The sequence below is a fragment of the Trichosurus vulpecula genome, chromosome 9 (genome assembly GCF_011100635.1).
Source record: "Trichosurus vulpecula isolate mTriVul1 chromosome 9, mTriVul1.pri, whole genome shotgun sequence".
NCBI classification, from domain to species: domain Eukaryota; kingdom Metazoa; phylum Chordata; class Mammalia; order Diprotodontia; family Phalangeridae; genus Trichosurus; species Trichosurus vulpecula.
This window is the reverse complement of record NC_050581.1, coordinates 83,854,407-83,875,384: the sequence shown is the minus strand read 5'-3', so window position 1 is coordinate 83,875,384 and position 20,978 is coordinate 83,854,407. Positions and strand designations below refer to the sequence as shown.

The 20,978-nt window shown below is 39.1% G+C and overlaps 1 protein-coding gene and 1 pseudogene across 1 annotated transcript in view; one reads left to right on the top strand and one right to left on the bottom strand.

The window, feature by feature from the left end:
* GLIS3 (GLIS family zinc finger 3) overlaps positions 1-20,978 on the top strand; it is a 164,655-nt gene that overhangs the window by 99,076 nt on the left and 44,601 nt on the right. The window lies entirely within an intron of this gene.
* Positions 6,538-8,479, bottom strand: LOC118831254 (annotated as a pseudogene).

The window sequence follows — 20,978 nt, the reverse complement described above, 5'->3', positions numbered from 1 at the left end:
ACCTACCCAGCAAAACTGAGTATAATCTTTCAGGGGAAAAATGGGTGTTCAATGAAATAGAGGACTACAAGCGTTCTTGATGAAAAGACCAGCACCGAATAGAAAATTTGACTTTCAAAAACAAGTCTCCCTACCTCAAGCATGTTTTCTTTTTAATTCATCCTCTACTCTTCTGTCAAAATAATCTTCCTATAAAGCACATGCCTGACCATATCATTTCCTTGCTCAGAATTCCTCAGTGGTTCCTTATTGACTCTAGGATAAGAATATATATTCTCCACCTTGACATCTAAAGGCCTTCCTAATCCCCAACCTGTCTTTCTGGACTTAATTCACATGATTTCGTTTCATACTCTTCACGAACTCAGCATTTCATCTTTCACCTTTGTGCATTTTTGTAGGCTTCTTACTAACCTTACTGTCCGTCAGAGGTCACCTCAAATGCCACCTCCACTGAGAAGCCTTTCTTTCCTCCCTTCCTTAATTTATCTTATATTGATGTATCAAGTTTTCTTACAATTACTCATCTGCATATAACCCAGTATATTGGCATCTCCTTAAAGTTATAAATGGTTTTTCATTTTCCTCTTTATATCCCTAACATCTGCAAAGTACCTCACACAGTGGGTACTTAATACAAGTTTATTGAGTGGAATTGAAATTAGTATAAATGGAGTGTAGCAAGTAGGCCATGGCCAATGGCCAAAGTAAGGAATGTCAACTGACGTCAGTGGAAAAAAATATCTTCATTCTCTGAGGTTATACTTAGTTTTGACAACATTCAAAACTCACTTGGATTCCATCTGGAGGCAATCATGGCCATACTATTCATGAGTGCTGGATAAATCAACAATAACTACTTATGAGACTTTGGACCAGTCATTTTAGTTCTCTGAGCCTCAGTTTCCTCATCTGTAAGGCAAGGATAACATTACTCATGCTACCAACCTCACAAGGGTGCTATGAAACAAAGCACAGAGCAAACATAGAAGCAGTACAGTAATGTGTCACTGTTTTCATCAACATGATCATTATAAGAGAAAGAAGCAAGTTTCTCCCCCCTCTGCAGCAATCCAAATTAACCTTGCCTTGCCTTGGAGTAATGATATCGCAGCCAGAATTCTGACATCGAATACGGAGGAGCACCCCGGATAAGAGATTCTTTTCTATCTTGTGTGAAGTTGGCAGAATCAGACTTTTTTCCCCTCTCTCCCCATCACATGAGATTCTGAAATGCACAAACAACCCAGTGGCAGCCAATTTCACAGTGAAGAAATTTCAGACAGTCCAGGCTCTTGGTGAAAGTTTGCCTTGCATAATTCATTTTGCTGACATAACCAGGGTTCCCCACCCCCTATCCTTTTCATTTCCACAGAGGAAAAGAAAAAAAAAAGCTTCCATGTCTCCTCGGCTCTGTTTTGGCATTTACCAGAAAAAAAGGGCCTTCAAACTTTGACCATTGATTGCTGTGTTTTCTTCATGCACAGCTTGCCCCCTTTGACTTCTGAGAGAGTACTCCTGTAGAACGCTTTGTTCTGGCCAGATCCTGTCACTACCCAACCTAGTAAAAAACTTTTTTTTCTTTCTTGAAAATCTTGTGGTGGTAATAATAAAGTTCAACCCGCTGTGAAGGCATCATTTTATAGCTTTCTCACAACCAGGAATTAGGAAATTTGGGCATCATCCACTTCTCAGTGGAAATGACAAGGGATATTTGGTGACTCATTTGCAGTGAACACTGCTCCAACCTCCAATAAAAAGAAAACCAAACAAAATGTGTAGTCCATGAAGAAAAGTGTTCCGTAGCGCTATCTTCAGATTCATGGATTGTGTTTACATCCATCACCTTGTTTGATTCTTGCAAAAGCCTTTGAGATAGGTAGGTCAAACATGAGCATTTCTCCTGATGGGACCATGACAATTCAGAACCAATGAGAAAACCCAGGGATTGTTAACCTGGAGAAAAGAATAGACTTGTAGGATTATTGACCTAGATGTGGAAGGAAGGTCAGAGGTCACATAGGCCAACTTTTCTATTTTTATAGATGAAGAAACTGAGAGCCAAGGTGGTTAAGGTACTGGTCCAAGGTCACACAGGTTGCAATAACGTTGGGATTTAAACCCAGGTCTTCTGATTTCATACTCATTCCTCTAAGACTTTGGGGAGAGACAATGACTGTCTTCAAGTATTTAAAGGGCTGTCACGTAGAAAGATTAGACTTGTTCTGTTTGGTCTCAGAGCAAAGTAGGAGAAGCAGGTCAAAGTTGAAAGGAGACAGAATTAGGCTCCATGTCTCCAGGCTGCCTCAGGGCAGAGTGGGTTCTTGCTCATTGTAGATCTCTTTTTCAGAGGTGTTGCTGAAAGATTGTTTTTTTTTCTTTTTCCTGGTATGGCTACATACATACATACATATGTGTATGTATATATGTATATATGTATGTGTCTGTGTGTATCGATAGATAGGTGATTTTTGAGGTCTCTTATAATGCTTAGGATTTTTTGATTCTGTGATTATCACACATTTTATGACAGTTTTCTCATTTTCTAGATAGGGAAGTTGAGGTTCAGAGAAGTTGTAACTTGCTCAACATCACATAGTTAGCATCTGATGGGGCTGAGAGAACAATCCCATGCCTCCCAACTCCAAACCCTGTCCTCTTTCCATTCTCCTTTGCTGCTTGTAATTAGGCTTTCCCATAGTTTGGATGCTGAGTTCTCTTGGATCTTTGGATGTAATGGGTCAACTCCTAAAGACACAGAGTTCTTTGCCTGCTTTGGTACTGTCTGTGTGGACCATGGAGTGCAGCCCACAAGCCTTGATGGCAGTTCCTTCGTTGTTGAAAGCTGGTCTTGATTGTTTCAGAAGCAGAATTCAATTTGCAGTTCCCCCAGTAACGCACTGTGATTCATTTGGGGACAAATCTGGATTGAAATGAGTCCAAGTTTCTCTTTTGTGAGACAGAAGGGAAGTATAAGTAGATACTATAGTCACCCAGATGAGTAAGCCAGGAATTCATGAAGTGATTCATAAATCGTTATAAAGACCACTAAAGTCTACTAAAAAGGAGCCCTGTCTGGCTATACAAAGTGGGGTATTATCATTGGGCTTTTTTTTAGATGTTAAATCAAATGTGAAATCCTTAAAACTGTGCTTTTCATTTTAGGTTTTGAAAAGGATTCCTTTTTTCCCTGCAGTTGGCCGACTGCTAAAGCCATTTTTCATTGATTAGTTTTCACAGATGAATTTTAAAACCCCAGAGGATGATATCCTGCAATTCTTTGGCAGAGGGGGACACCCCCCAAAACACCCCCTCCATAGACCATTTTGTGTCCATTGTTCCTGCTCCCTGGCAGCAAATCAATAATCTTTTCATGCAGATACTATGAACCAAGCTATTCCAAGTTTCTTTTGCTTCAACCTGAGACCTTTAACTCCACAGGAAAGAAAACAAAACACCAAATACCACAGCACATATCAACCAATGTAGCATCTGTCTGCTGGTGTAAATACACATATGTTTTGTTTTTGCTTTGGGAAACTACTCAGCTTCTCTGCAATCCTAAAATGCTCATTATCTCCACTATAAATGTATAAGGGTTACATATAATTGATTAGCAAGTAGCAAACATATGTGACGTGTTTTTGACCTACAATCAAGTTGGGTCAGAGACAAAAGTAACTTAATGGTGAGACAGAGGGGCAGCAAGGTGGTGCAGTGTATATAGTTCAAGGACTGAAGTCAGGAAGACTCAGCTGCTTGAGTTCAAATCTAGCATCAGACACTTACTAGCTGTGTGACCCTGGGTGAATCACTTACCCCTGTTTGCCCCAGTTTCCTCATCTGTAAAATGAGCTGGTGAAGGAAATGACAAACCACTCCACTATCTCTGCCAAGAAAACCTCAAATGGAGTCATGAAGAGTTGAACATGACTGACAAATGACTTAACAAGAATAGGTGGGAAGATTGAGGAGGCCTTTAGGAAGAATGGTACAGAGGAAATTAGGCAGGTTGAAAAAAGACTCAAAGGGATGACTACTTTTGATGTTACTGTCAAAAATGACGAGGACAGTTTATCTTCCTTGAATTAGGTAGCCATGTTTCATTGTCCCTCTTCAGAACTGAACCCCAATTCACATCACCCATGGTCACTATAGTAGGCTGGGCACGTACCATTGAAAGATAACAAAGAAAGATGCTAGAAAGTTCGTTATACAGTGGAGGATAGAAGTAAGAGGGCTCTGTTAGATGATCTAGAGAACCAAAGCAGCCTGACTCACCTTTGGGTAATGCAGGAAAAGCCACCATGTTGAATTTGGTCTGATAAATGACAAATCTCCTGGAGAGGACAAGTGCCCATTAGTGTGCACTACATGTAGCTTTACCACAATTTCCATAGACCCATAAGGTTTGTCATTGGAAGCCACTTTAGATATTATCTAGTTTGACACCTGTGTCTCCTAGCCTCCTGTCTCATTTCACAAGGACCTCACAGTTTAATGGGAGAGATAATATGCAAACAACTATGTGTAATATGTGTATGTATATTTGTGTGTGTGAGTGAATATATGTGTGTGTGTATATATATGTGTGTGTGTGTATATATATATATGTATATGTATATGTATATGTATATGTATATGTATATGTATATGTATATGTATGTATGGCAAACTGGAGATGACCAATAGAGGTTTAGCATTAAAGAGGAATGAGAAAGACTTCTTGTGGAAAGTAGGATTTTCATAAGGAAAGGAAGCCAGCTAAAAGGAGTAGATATTTGTGGATTATATGCATCCTTTTTATGTTCTTTGTAAATAGAAATGTTCATGTTGGATGGTGTCTGTTAAGTTCAGAATAACAAAAGGTAAAATTTTATTTTAAAAAATTGGAGTCCATCAGACATATAATAATAACTCCCTAATGCCTCCCTATGAGGAAAGAACTTAGGGTTTGAGAAACATCAAACAACCTTTTCCTTATAATGGACCTTCTGCCTTAAAGTACTACCCAGGGTAGGAGCTTCCCTCAAGGAGAAAGAACTTATTGTTGACAGAGAATTAAGCAATCTCCTGTGGATATAGGTCTCTACCCTCCCTAGGGACCCGTGCAGTCCCTCATGGGTATGATAACATGAGTCACTTGTATCAACGCCGGTGTCCCAGGTTTCATAGTCCATATGACTCAGTACTTTTGAACATCAAGGTATAGGTTTGTTTCTCTTTACAGTTGCTCTGTACTTTGTTTCTCCTCAATTCTGACTTCCACAGCTCCAGGTTGAACCAGATCCTTAGGCTTAGTTCTGCAACTATTTTAGTTTTTGGACTTAGGAATTCCTCTCTTGCTCTACCACAGTCAATAATTCCGCTTGTTCCAGCTAAATGATACAATAGATAGAGCACTGGGCCTGAAATCGGGAAGACCTAGGTTCAAATTCAGCCTCAGATGCTTACTAGCTGTGTGATCCTGGGCAATTTACTTAGCTTCTATCTGCCTCATTTTCCTCAACTGTAAAGTGGAGGAAATAAGAGCACCTTCATCCCAGGGTTGTTGTGAAGATGAAATGAGATAATATTTGCAAAATGCTCAGTATACTTCCTGGAACATAGTACTACATAGTAGGTTCTTCCTTCCCTCCTTTCCCCCTTTCTTCCTTCTTTCCCTCCTTCCTCTCTCTCCTTCCTTTCTTCTCTTCCTCCCTCTCTCCTTACCTCCTCCCCTGATTCTTCCATTCTTTCCTTCCTGCTTCCCTCTCTCACTCCTTCCTTCCCTTTTTCCTTCTCTCCTTCTCTACCCCCTCCTTTCTTCCTTCCTTCCCTCCTTCCCTTCCTCCTTACTTCCTTGCCTCCTTCCTTTATTCTTCACTTCTTCCTTTTCTGCTTCCCTCTCTCCCTCCTTCCTTTGCTTTATAATTTCTTGACATATGTCACATAGGCTCTTTTTTTATCATAGTTTTCAGTTAGTCTAATAATTCTTAAGTTATCTATCCTAGATCTGTTTTCCAGGTCATTTGTTTTTCTGATGAGGTATCTCACATTTTCTTCTATTTTTTTTCATTCGTTTGACTTTTATTGTTTCTTGATGTCTGATGGGCTCATTAGCTTCCAGTTGCCCACTTCCAATTTTTAAGGTATCATTTTGTTGAGTGAGTTTTTGTACCTCTTTTTTTCCATTTGGCTGATTCTGCTTTTTAAAGGAATTCTTCAGTCACTTTTTGTACTTCTTTTTCCATTTGACCAATTATGCTTTTAAAGACATTCTCTTTAGTGAATTTTTTAGCCTATTTTTACCATTTAGCTAATTTTTTATGGTGCCAATTTAAATAGATTTTATTGTCCAGGACAAGAATTGCATTTTCACTTGTTTACAGTACTGATAAAGTGCAATGTTGTTCACTTCTCCTCCTCTGCACACATTTAAGTATTCAGAATTCCCAGATTTACACAGTAGCTTAAATGTTACTTTTAAACTGCTACTGCCTTGGCTACAAATTTTGAGTCCTTCAATTTTTGGGAAGCTATTTCTTTCCGGTGTGTTTAGTCGACTTCTTCAATGGTGGGTTCAGAAGAAGCACCTCCAGATGGGGCTGCTCCACCCCCTGGGAACCTCCCAGGCATGCCTCCTGACAAGCCCCCTGCACTTTGGTACAGCTTAGTAATGATGGGGTTGCAGGCCTTCTCCAATTCTTTCTGCTGATGCTCAGATTCTTCCTTCTCAGCAGTCTGGTTCTTATCCAGTCAGTTGATTATTTCATTACGTTTGTCAAGGACCTTCTGTTTGTCCTCATCCCCGATCTTGCCTCGCAGTTTCTCATCCTCTACAGTACCCTTCATGTTGAAATCATAAGATTCCAGAGAATTCTTGGAAGACACCTTGTCTCTCTGCTTCTCATCCTCAGCCTTGTATTTCTTAGCCTCCTGGGCCACGCGCTCAATGTCTTCTTTGCTCACACGTCCTTTGTCCTTGGTGATAGTGATCTTGTTCTCTTTGTCTGTCCTCTTATCCAGAGCAGAAACATTGAGGATGCCATTTGCATGAATGTCAAATGTTACTTCAATCTGAGGAATACCCCTGGGTGCTGGGGAGATTCCGGTGAGCTCAAATTTGCCAAGCAGGTTGTTATCCTTTGTCATTGCTCTCTCACCTTCATAAACCTGAATAAGCACACCAGGCTCGTTGTCTGAATAGGTGGTAAAGGTCTGTGCCTGCTTGGTGGACATGGTGGTATTATGTTTGTTCAGAACGGTCATAACTCCACCAGCAGTTTCAATTCCAAGAGAAAGAGGAATGACATCCAACAGCAGCAAGTTCTGCACATTCTCAGATTTATCCCCAGACAAAATGGCAGCCTGGACAGCTGCACCATAAGCAACAGTCTCATCAGGACTGATACTCTTGTTGAGTTATTTGCCATTGAACAAATCTTGCAGAAGCTTCTGGATTTTGGGGATTCCAGTAGAACCACCCACCAAGACAATATCATGAATCTGTGTTTTATTTAGCTTGGCATCTGTAAAGGCCTTTTCCACAGGGTCCAGTGTGCCACGGAAGAGGTCAGCATTCAGCTCCTCAAAACGGGCTTGGGTGATTGATGTATAGAAGTCAGTACCTTCATAGAAGGAGTCAATCTCAACATTGGTCTGGGTACTGGAAGAGAGAGTACACTTAGCACGTTCACAAGTTGTGTGAAGATGGCAAACAGCCCTCTTGTTCTCACTGATGTCCTTCTTGTGTTTTCGCTTGAACTCGGCAATGAAATGGTTGACCATTCTGTTGTCAAAGTCCTCTCCACCCAAGTGGGCATCCCCAGCTGTGGACTTAACCTCAAAGATGCCATCTTCAGTGGTAAAAATGGAGACATTGAAAGTACCACCTCCAAGGTCAAAGATCGACACATTTCTCTCGGCATCAACTTTTTTTGTCCAAGCCATAAGCAATAGCAACAACAGTTGGCTAATTGATGATTTGGAGCACATTGAGACCAGTGATGGTTCCAGCATCTTTGGTAGCCTGGCATTGGGAATCATTGAAATAGGCTGGTACTGTGACCACAGGATTTGTGACAGTCTTCCCAAGGTAAGCTTCAGCAATTTCTTTCATCTTGGTCAAGACCATAGAAGATACTTCTTCTGGATAGAAACTTTTGGTCTCCCCTTTGTACTCCACTTGGACCTTAGGCCTGTCTGTATCATTCACCACCGTGAAAGGCCAATGTTTCATGTCTGCCTGTACAACTGCATCGTCAAATCTGTGACCAATCAGACATTTGGCATCAAAAACTGTGTTGGTGGGTTTCATTGCAACTTGATTCTTTGCAGCATCATCGATTAAACATTCAGTGTCGGTGAAGGCAACTTAGCTTGGGGTGGTCCTGTCTCATTGGTCATTAGCAATGATCTCCACTTTCCTGTATTGGAAGACTCCCACACAGGAGTAAGTGGTGCCAAGATCAATGCCAACTGCGGGTCCCTTCGACATGGCTGCTGGGGAGTTGGGGGTCATAGCTGACCACTGTGGAGGAAGAAGGGCTGCTGCTGCGCTGAGTAGCAATTTTGTTTTTTAAGATGTTATTTTCTTCAGTATTATTTTTGTTCCTCTTTTACCAAGCTATTGACTCTCTTTTCATAATTTTCTTGTATCACTCTCATTTCTTTCCCAACTTTTCCTCTACCTTGCTTATTTGGTTTAAAAAAAAATTAAAGTGCTTCTAAGAATTTTTATTGGGTTTGTATCCACTTCTCATTTTTCATTGAGGCTTCCTTATAACTTTTTTGACATCGATATCTTCTTCTAAGTTTGTGTCTTGATCTTGCCTGTCACTGTAGTTGCTTTTTCTGGTCAGGTCTTTTGTTGTGGTTGTTGTTTGTTCATTTTTCCAGCTTATTTCTTGACTTTTAATTCTATGTTAAAGTTGAACTCTGCTCCTGGGGTTGAAGGGGCACTATGCCAAACTTCAGGTTTTCCACACTGCTGTTTTCAGAGCTAGTTTTAGGGGTCTGTACGTTTTCAGGGTGTTCAAGTTGTTACGATCCAAAGAGAGGTGTGATCACTGTTTTTCTGCCCTGTGGTCTGATCTTTTTCAATAAAGGGACCTTGATCCCCTGCTGCCACAAGTGCTAGCACTCCTCTTGAACATGGGATTGTGATCAGGTCACTTGTACTCCTGCATCTGAAAGTGCTAGTGCTCCTTTCTGCCTTGGAACTGAGATCAAGGTCTTGTTCCTTTGAGATCATTCGCAAGTGTTCTTCTCTGCCCTGAGACTGTGACCAACCCCCCTGTTCCCCTGTGGCTACAAGAGCTAGTTCTCTTCTTTGACCAGGAACTGTGACCCAGAATTATGTATAAACAGTGCAACCAAGTCCTATACCCAATGCCAGCAAAGAGTCCTTGTAATCTTTTTTGGACAAGTTGCCTAATACCCTTACCATCTCTGAGCTGAGGTTTCCCCAAGCTGCTGCTGTTACTATTACTGTAGCTACCTCTAAGGCCTTCTGCTGATGTCAACACTGTATGTGCTAAGTTCTAGGCTGACTCCCATCCTGGTGTCACAGACCTCTCCTGCTAACTTCTTAAGTTGTCTTGGGCTGATAAAATGTCTCTGGCCACTGCAGAATTGGATGTGAAGGCTTATTTTAAAATTGTTTGGAGAGGGGCATGTGGGGAGAGGTCAGCTGAGTTGCTGCCTGTACTCTTCCATCTTGGTTCCCCAGTGGATGAATTCTGTATAACGTAATCTTATGGTAATTTGATTGGCATTGTACCAAATAAGTTAATTAATTTAGGTAGTATTGTCATTTATATTTTATCAACTTAGCCTACCAATGAAAAATTAGTATTTTTTGCAATTACTTGGGTCTTTATGAGTGTAAAGAGTGGTTTGTAGTTGTATTCACATGGTGTGCATGGTGACAAGTAGACTCCCAAGTGTTTTATACTTTCTGTATTTATTTTAAGTGGAATTTCTCTTACTATCTCTTCCTGCTGTACTTTGTCAGTAATCTACAGAAATGTTAATGGTTTAGATGAATTTATTTTACATCCTGCATCTTTGATGATGTTATTTCAGTTAGTTTTTTGGTTGATTCTCTAGGGTTCATTAAGTAAAACTATCATATTTACAAAAAGTGATGATTTTGTTTTCCTCTTTGCCTATGTTTATTGCTTCCATTTCTCTTTTGTGCTTTATCATTATAGCTAACATTTTTAGCACTATATTGAATAGTAATAATGGGCATCTTTAACATTTATTTTGATATTTACAGAAACATTTTTCCTGCAACAAACAGGTGATATAAAATCCCTATTTTATAGATTAAGAAACATACTCAAATAGGTGAAATGACTTACCCAAAGTCATGTAGATATTAAATGTCAACTGTGAGACTCAGTAGAGCCCAAGTCATCTAACTTCAGAGCCAGCTGGTTTATAAAGATTCTATATGGAAGCAAACAATGTGACGTGGCTGAAAAACATTTACTAAGAACTTAGGCCTTGTTAAGAGAGGTATCTTGTGTATAACAAGGAAAATAATGGTCCTATTCTATTCACCTTCAGTTGGACCACATTCAGAATATTATGTCAAGGCCATGATATTTCCTTTAAAAGGGATGTTGAAAAATTGAAGTACTTCCAGAAAAAGACCAATAGGATGCAGAGAGAACTCTAAACTATGTCATTTGTGCCACTCCAAGGAAAATTAGATAATAAATGTAAAATACTACAGCTGGTTTAAAAAATCAACTTGACAAGTACAGGGTGGGGGAAGCATGGTTAGCAATTTGTCTAAAAAAGCAGTCGGGGAGTTTTAGTGGACTGCAAGCTCAATGTGAGTCAACAGTGATGTGGCAACCTACTCAAAAAAGAAGAATATGATCTTGGGCTACATTAGGAGAGGGATGGCTTCAGGAACGTGTAAGCAAAAGTTCCATGGTACACTACCTTCATCAGACCTCATCTGTAGTATTGTGTACAGTTCTGGGCACTGATGGTAAAGCTGGACCTCAATAAGCTGGAGACCAACCAGAGAAGAGAAATTAGTCTCATGGAAGACTTTCAGTCCATACCATATGTGGATCAGTTGAAAAACTGGAGATATTTAGCTTGGATAAGAGAAAACTTGGGGAAACACAACAGCTGTCATCAAAGATGTTATTGTTGAAAGGGAATTAGATTTGTTCTGTTTAACCCCAAAGGGAAGAGTCATGAGCAATGGGGTGAATTTTCAAAGAGGAAAATTTAAGCTTAACCTAAGGGGAAAATTCCTAATGATTAGAGCAAACAAATGTAGAATGCCTGCCTCAGTTAGTTCCTCTTCACTAGAATTCTCCAAGAAGTGATTGAATGATTTCTTGTCAGGTATGATATAGAGTAGATCATTGTTCCAGTGAACCCGGAACTCCTTCTAACTCTGAGATTCTGTGATGCCTTTTGTGAGTATAAAGGAGGGGAAATCCTAGAGTTGGTAGAGATCCAGCACCATGTCTAAAGACGAAGCCCTCCTTGCTCCTTAGTTTTTTAATCAGAATACTCAAAATAGTTATAAAAACAGATAACATTTGTAGGGCACGTTACTGTTCTTGGCTTTCTTCAGACAAGTAATATAATTCTAACCTCTGCATTTTGCTGATGAGGAAACTGAGGCACAAAGAATTAAATCCATATACTCATGTCAACTAAGCTAGTAAAAGTGTTAAAGCCAGGGCTTCTAGGTTTCCTGAGTCTGTTCCAGTCTTTTCCAAAACAACCTCAATATATTTCATTTTAAGGTGCAATATAAGTGCTTGTTGGTGGTGCTAGCCATAAATCTTTCAAGTCTTATGATAGCAAAGGTCAAGAAAATAAAGATTTCTTTTAAATAACAATAACACTTCAGCATCTCAATGAATCTAAGATCTCTTTGATATGGGCATTCTCTCTGCTAGAGCAGATGATAATCTGTGTATGCCTTCTTATCCTATCTAATTTCTACCCATAGATCTTCCCACATCATCACCAGAGGAGTCTTCTAGAGGGCTGGAGCCCTTTCTCTCAGCCTTTTTTCTATTTTGAGGGTACCAGTGGAGCACAAGGCCTGCCCATCTACATCATACCTCACTCATGTCACATGACACGAGTCTTTCTATTCCTTTCCATTCCTCTTTGACAGCCACTTCTTGACAATACATCATTATTGGGAATTTGCTGCTTCTAATTTGTGCCCATTGGGCATCTCTCCATTACTCTTGGGCCACCCACAATTTTTATTTCTTAGAGGTTGTGGTGTTTCAAGATTTGCAAGCACAGATCATTGCTGAGAGAATGTTTGTTTTGAAAATATAGGCCTTTGCCCTGAGGAAGAGTTTGTGATCATTTAAAGCAGTGTGTACATTTTCCCAAGTTCAATCCAGCCCCATTGTAATTCTCCTTCTCAGTTCTGAGCCCTAACTTGCTATCTGTCCATCAGTCACTGTCTAAAATGTTTGCTGATATATTAACTCAATTGACAGGTCATCTAACTACATTTCATAATCTAAACAATAGACATTAAAAAACTCCAGTTAGTTTTTTCAATGAATTATTGGACCAGTCTCTTTTGAGTCATCATAGTTTTCACTGAAGGAGCCCTGAAGTGTCCTGGGGCTTGATGTAATCAGCAGAATATATGTAAGTGGGAACATTTACAGGATTTCGTCATCTCTAGGGAACACCTCTTTCATTTGGACTCCGCATAAGAAATCTTTCATGACAGCAACAAACACCTTTGGTGAGCACACTCCCTGTTTTATGTCTCACTTTACATGAATAATAAGGTCATTGAACAGATTTATTTCAGTGGTTGCATTTGTCAAAAGTCTATGATCTTAATATGTGCATGAGAATCCTCTTCAGAGGAGAGAAAGCTTCTAAGGCTGAATTTTACTCTATTGAGGCAAATGCTTTTCTATAATCAGAAACAACAAAAATACAACGGGATCTTGTCTTCTCTGTATCTTTTATTTAACTGTATGACTTATAAAGATGTGGTCTTCTATGAAGTGCCAATGAAAACTTGCTCATTCCCCTCTCATATTTTCATCCAGGATGCCTGTGACACACACATAGGTCATTCTCATAAGCACTTTATTGATATTAGAATGTAGTCATATGAGTCAATAATTACTGATGTTTTCTTGATTTTGTCTTGAAAATATTTTTATCATCTATGATTTTCCCCCCATTCTTTTGATATCTTCCCCTCACTGAGATACCTTATAAGTGAACATTCAGGGCTTTCAAGATTATGATTCCTCCCACATGGATTTCAACAGGGTATCCCTGATTCAGTGGCTATTACCTAATTTGTCTTTGGGAACTAAAGTGATAAGGGACCAGATGCAATTTTTTTCTTTCACTAATGATAAAAATGATTATTTTAGAAAGACCAACAAGTCTGTATCATTGCCTTCCTAACTAGTTTTATCTTTGTATGTTCTTGGGCTGATTGGCTCAGTTGGGTCTCATGCAATCTTTAGGAATACTTCAGGAAGTATAACAAGGGGAGAACCGACAAAGGGGCATGATAGAGAAAGTTTGGAATGCTTGCAGCCTAGAGAGGAATGAAGTCATAGCTGCCCTGAGTGTTCTCCATAAATGCAGATTCAGGAAAGGACCAGCTAATCAGAGGGATAAACCAAAGGACCTGAAGGTACTTCCAATGTGTAAATTCCCGGGATGGAGTGAGCTTCCAGGATGAAGAGTTTTCTAGGGAATGGTTGAAAAAGTCCAGAATGCAACATGCAAAGAAATTAATTTTTGGCAGTAATGCTGCTTTGAATATGTCAGATTAAAACTGCTAAACTATTTGAAGTGTCTTCTCATCTTTAGCTTTTCTTCTTATTTAATATTAGTTTTGATCACTGGTCCAATGAGTCAAAAGACCTGACTGCTTCTCATGACATCCACAGCAGTAACCAGCCTCGTTTGATGTGTCAATCCTATTTTAATGGCATTTTTGGTCTTTCTCACATAGCATTTACCATGTTTTGTTTTATTTTATTTTTCTGGAAGAACATAGTTGATGCTATATTGATGTGAGTCTTGTGACTAGTCCACAGACCCTTGGCCTCTTTGATTTTTCAAGCATGAGCCATATTTTACAATATTTTTTCACCATCTCCCCCTGTATCAACTTTTATGCTGATGGCACCAAGTACTGAAGTTGACTTGTTTTGGAGGACCTTGTTAGTTTGGTTATAGGGTGTCTTTTCCTCCTGGTACTCAGCACCAGAAATTGGTACATAAGCTACAAGTATCTTCTTGGTGCTTTTTTATTTTTTTTTTTGCTTATACTCACCATGGGCACTACAAGATAAAATGAGTAAATCTCTTATGAAATGATGTTTTTATTACTTTTATGTGCATGATGAAACCAATTCTGTTGACTCCTGTATTGACCTGTCCAAGGATAACATTTGAGTCATCTTTCCATTTAGCTTCTGCTTATTTTTTATCTTCTGGTTTCAGTTATTATGAGACTAACAGTATTGATTTAATTTATTTATTTCCAGTAGTATGTCAGCCCACTGTTCATTGGACAAAGTGTTCACATTTAGAGTGCCTACAGTTGTGTTAACATTAACAGATCATTTACAGATGGCTCTTCCTCCTTTTCCAGTGGTAGGGGAAGAGGACCCCAGAAGACTGAGATCCATTGGTGTGCACTATGGGTTATCCCGATTGAAGAACTCACTTCTTAGAGGTCTAAATATTTATGATGAGCCTCTCCATTTCAGTTAGGTAGTTCTTCAAATAGTATACTCTGTCAATGGTACCATACTTTTCACCTTTCCAATATAGAAAATTCTGCCAGAACTTATGTTCCATGGATATAATTTTCCAGAATCCAGAGTTATAGCTATGATGAGACTTTGGAAGAGAAATTTATGACTGATGATGAAAATGATAATAATAATGATAATTTATATTTATCTAGCTTTTAAAGACATAAAACTTCCTATCTCATCAAAACTGTTAGGCAAAGCTAAATTGACTAGCTTGAGTTTTTTCTACTTCTTCCTTCCTCTGCCCACTCTCTATTGGAGAAACTAATGACCAGGGACATAGCCAGAGGCTATGCATATATGATGTCAGACATCAAGACAAAATATGAACAATTCAGTCAATCATCAGGATGATTCCAATCTATCTGAGAATCTATTTTTAAAGTCTCCAGAGAAGGACATTCCATCATCTTCCCTGGCAACTCATTCAAACATTTAATAACTCTCACTGTCAGGAAACTCCTCCTACAGTATGCTTAATTTCTCACACCAAAGCTTAAGTCCATTTTTTTTTTGGTTTGTCCTGAGGAAAAATGAAGAAGAGCTGATTTCTGTCTACCTTCTTTGTGACAGGCTTACCATACCTGAAGATCTTTGTTAATTCTAAATGGCCTCTGAGGTCCCTTCTAACTCTAAGGGTCTATGATTTGTATGAAATCAACTGTAAAAGAAATATTATCATCTTCACTTTGAATAATCTCGGGTGGTTTTTTGTTTGTTTATTTTTTATCTTCCCCCTCTCCCTCCATGGGTCTTCTTTTTTCTTAAATCCTCTTTGCAGCTTATATTGGAGTCCTCTCCAGTTTCTTTGTATCTTTTACTTAGGGATAAGAATAATAACTCATATCTATATAACATTTTTAAGATTTGCAAAGCATTATTCTCTGAACACTCTTGTGAGATAGCAGTACAAATGTGATCATCCCTATTTTTAGAGGAGGCAAAAGGTACTCAAGGAATAAATGAATGAGAATATTTTCCAACCACTGATTATGTGCAAGGCTCTGTGCTAAATTGCAAAGCTACATATACAAAAGCATACGAAAAAGCTAGAGAGTCCTTGCTCTCAAGGACCTTACATTTTAATAGTGGAGGATAATACATACATGGGGATGGCCGACAGAGAGTGGCATTTTAGTCAGCAAAGTCATAGGGATATTGAATGGATTCATAAAGCAATAGATTTGCATGTCCTTTCCAGGAATGGTAGTGTTAATTCTGTTACCGTTCCCAGAGTAAGAAGCAGAAAGTTGTTGGTGGAGGGGGTGGGGAGTGGAGAGAGAAAGGGAGGGAACATACTAGGCAGCATGAATTGAAAATGTCTAGAATTCAGCATATTGGTTCTGGGAGCATCGACAAAGTACATTCTCACTAGTAGGAAATTGTAGGAAATAAAAGAAACATGGTCACTCAGCTGGTAAGTGGAAAAGGTCAGTTTCAGACCTATGTGATAGAACTTGCAGCTGAAAAGAACCTTAAAGATCATCTAATTTGACCTCATTTTCCAAGTGAGTAAAATGAGGCCTGACAATGAAATTGTATTCCTTTGGGAATCAGTGCAACACACATTGAGTGGCTGGACTTTGGGAAAATGCTTGTCACTTGCCAATCTTCCTGCATTTGGAGGTTAAATGGTACCAATAACTCAAATTCAGTTGAATTCAGGACAGCAAATATTTAAGCAGCTTCTATTGCAAAGTGCCATGTTGGGCTCTGAGGAAAGAAAGATGAGGAAAGTAGGAGACCTTATTCTCAAGGAATCTGCAAAGGGCATTCCAGGCCAATAAAATCATATGATCCTCAGATTTAGTGTTGGAAGGGACCATCTCCTTTGTTTTATAGATGAGGAAACTGAAGTTTAGAAAGGGGAAGTGTTGGCTCTGGGAAAAGGGGGTGGAGACATGTCTGATACAAATAAGCATGTGACAGGAAAAGAGAAAGATTCTGGTGACATTATTCAGGAGACCATGGGTTCATGGATTGAGCTTTGGATTTGGAATCAGGAAGACCTGGGTTCTAATCCTGTCTGAGACACTTAACCAGCTGTAACCCTGGGCAAGTCACTTAAACTCTTTTTGCCTCAATTTACTCAGCTGTAACATGCAGATCACGATACCTGTGATACCTCACCAGGATGATAATGATTATGCAATCTTAAGACAGGGATAAGGGGAGAGTTTGGACACATGATTTCATTGATACAGGGAGCTTTCTGATGAAGAAACTCCCTCTACTATCTTCATTGCATCTGCCCCATAATGTGCGTACAGTCTTGGTTGCTTAGGGCACTGAGATATTACATGAACAAGTACTTACTATGTGCCAGGCACTGTGCTGACATGCTTAAGGGGCACACATCTAGTATGTTTCCCAGGTGGGACTTGAATTCAGCTCTTCTTTACCTTGAAACTGGCTCTCTATCCTCTATGGCATGCTACAACTATACAAAGCCCATAGAAACATCACAGATTTAGCAGAATCATCAAATTTGAGGGTAGAAAACCATCTCATTGGCCATCTAGTGCAACCCAAACTCAAAAGGAATCTCTACAAGAACACTCAACAAGTGGTCATAGATCTTCTGTTTGAAGACCTACAATTAGAACAAACCCATTATCTCTCAAGGAAGTTATGATCATGATATTGTCAATGATGAGGAAAAAGATGAATTTAAGAAAGGAAATATCACTTTCAATTAAGATCTTTTAGAGACCCCTTGCTCAGTAAACCTATGAAAGCCATATCAATACTCTGGGAAACTTTCATAGTGTTGATGAACATTGACCAACATAGTGGTCCCCTCTGTTCCATCCTCTTTGCCATCTGCTCTCGTTGCCCAAGCCTTGTAAACTTGCACAAAGCTCTTCCTTGTTCCCGAGCATAAAGTTGAGGAAGAGTTTATATGGTGGGGGGGGGGCTAAGGAGGGGAGGGAAACTAGGCAGAACAAACACCAAAGAAAAGTTGAAAAATCAGTACAAACTTAAGGAGAATATTCTTTTGCTAAGTATATTTTCTGTCCTTCTGTATTTGAAACCTGTTTCCTACATTTTGGCAGACCACTTCTAACTCATGGTAAGGTTACTCAAACTACTCTAAGTGAGTGGAGGGTGTCAGCCTGGATTTTATGTTTGTTTTCCGTCAATGCAGTCTGTTTCCTGTAAGCAGGGATTTTGCTGGTCTTAGTGGCTTGTATATTTATATAACAGTGATCTATTGTTTCAAAAGCATAAAGAGACCAAGGAAGAAGACAGTAAGTGGGAGAAAATGAAGCCTTGTAAAGTTTAAACCTTGTAAGGCTAATAATGATAAACAGCAAGGCATGCAGATTAGCAGCTGGGGAAAATGGAGATTATTGCATCACAGAGTCATATTTTGTAGAATAATTAGCCTGGACAGAACTTCTGAGGTTATTGAGTCCATTCTCTAGCTTCTGGGCACAACTCTAACAGAGTGAATCTGAATTATTGTAATGTCTCATTTGTTCAGCATCATGATCTTTCTTATGCAGAGACCTTGTTATATCATCACTCTGCTCAGAAATATTCAGTGACTCCTTCCTTATTACCTACTGAGTAAAAAAAACCTCCTTTGCTTGACATTCTGCAAACCTGTTATAGCCCTCCATTTCTAGATGTCTCATATTACTATCCTCTTTTAGTCTCTTTTCAAAAAACTCAACCCACTCTTCTGCCTCCATGCCTTTAATCCTGTTCCTTTTATTTAGATTGGGTTTCCCTTCCCCTTTTTTGCCTATCGAATTCCTTCCAATCCTTTGAAGCCCAGCTTAGATGTCCCATCCTCCAGGAATCCTTAGATGCTCTTTCCAGTCAGCCTTTCCCCCAGCCTTAACACTGTAGTTTGTATACTGCCATGTCTTATAGTGATATCTTTATGTGTTTTATTTCACTGCTAAATGGAAACTCTATGCGTACAGGGATCTGGACATATCTAAACTTTGCACTTCCCCCGCCACTTTTCACAGTTCTTTGTGCACTGCAGGTGCTTGATAAGTATTTGTTTAACTGATGAATTAATTATTAAATAATTGAAAAAAGTATAAGGATTCTATCAGTATGAAAAATTGTCTCTTTACTAATCTTTTTAATTATAATGTTTGATAGAAATCTTTTCAAAGTGAATTTTATGTTTTCTTGCCTTATTTATCAGGAAAAGGTAGCTTGAGAGGAAGAACACTAGTACTTGAGAGATCAGGAACGATTGTATGTAGAAGATGGTATTTTAGTACATTTTGAAGAAAAAGGACCTGTGGGATAAAATTAACATAGGAATGCATTCCAGGAAGAGATGACTGCCATTGCTAAGGCACAAAGTTCAGTGTCAGGAACAGTGAGAAGACCAATGGAGTAATGTACAATGACTCTGGAAACATAGATTAAGACCAGTTGTAAAGGATTTTTAAAATTAAATTTAAGAGACAGTATTTCATCCAAAAGGTATCAGGGAGCCACTGAAGTTTATTGAGTAGATGAATGACATGGTGGCAGTTTGTAGGATGGACTAGAGTGAGAAGAGACCTGAAGTAGGTAGATCAAATAGGAGACTGTTCCAATAATCCAGGCGAGAGGTGATGAGGATCTGAACTAAGGTGTTGGCTATAACAGTAGAGAAGAAATGCCAAGATATGACTTTGGGTGTGTTGGGTGAGGGAGAATGATAAATTGAGGCTAACATTATTGGAAAGTACAGAAAAAAGTCATTCTTAAGGAGCTAAGAAATGATAGAAACCAAGCAACATATCACTGAAGGTCACAAAAATTTAGCATCTACCAGATACCTTAAAAAAATTGTCAGGAAGCTAGAATTACATGCCAGAAGACTGTTATCCTTTATTAACCAACAGACAACAAATTCCTGTAATTACAAATACAATTCCCCCAAATCATTGAAAATTCAACAAACAAATTATATTGAAACTGGATCACTATTATAGACAGATCCTGGGCTCTGACACTGTGGGTGGCTCTGGATTCCAGAATCCTCCCATGCAATTGTATCAGTAAGGCAAGGTTCATGACCTCAAAGACAACCATGAACATGCCTGTATAGTTCAGAATCTCAAAGTATAAGAGATTCTCCAGGTAGAAGGCAGAGGAAGTATAACATTTATTTATACACCAGAGGATCAAACCCCAAGACCAACACAACATAGCAGTCATATTCCAAAACCAGTAAGTCATCTTCAATGTAACAACAAGGAAATTATAACACAGTATTACAGCAAAGAACCAAGTCATCCTGTAACCTTCCCCCCTACTGAGGCCTTCCTGTAAACCCTCACAAATCCCAACTTTCTGGTTACCTGTGTTCTTTGGTCTCCACAGCTCCCTGGTTTCCACTCTCTGCTCTGCACTTTCTCTGCAGCTCTGTTGACTCAGAGTTCTTACTCCTTCTCCTTGGGCTGAATTCTGACCTTACAATGGCTACCTTCTGGATATATATACTCTTTTTAGGCAGGGGGAGATCTTTAATCACTGATTGGCATCACAGCAATACAAATGTATTTCTATTCTAAGCCAAAGTTGCCAATAGTTATAACTCTTGGGTAAATTGAGTATTTTCTGACTGAGATGATTTTGGGGTTTTTTGGGGCTCCTCACTGTGGCAACTGTTTCATATGTTAAAATTTTGAAGCAAACATTTATAAGCAAAGGCAACATCTTGGACTTTCTCCACCTACTATTTTTCAGGACTGAGAGTCAGTTTTAAGAGATCAGGTTGTAGTTATTACAATTTTATGAAATATCTTCTCATCCTTAGCCTTTCTTTTACTTTGATGCTCATTTTTGACTTTTTCTTTATCTTTTCAATTTTCTGACCTCATTCAAACAGCTGATTCTAAAATCATTCCTTTTGCCAGTAGCCAGTAGTTTCATGTCTGCTAAGCTCAATTTCATTCCGGATGATGTTAATCTGTGCTTGCCATGTCTACATCCCAATTTTCTTCTGGAAGAAAGTATTCATATAGTGTTTAAAATACTGGAACTGGAGTCGGGGATACTTGGGTTCAAATCTGCCTTATACTTATTAGCTCTGTGATGATGGACACATCTTCTAACATCTCTGAGTATCAGTTTCTTCTGACAAAAATTAAGGAGGTTGTACTTCCAACTCTAAACATATGATTTTACAGTTCCATATAGGTATGAGACTTCTGA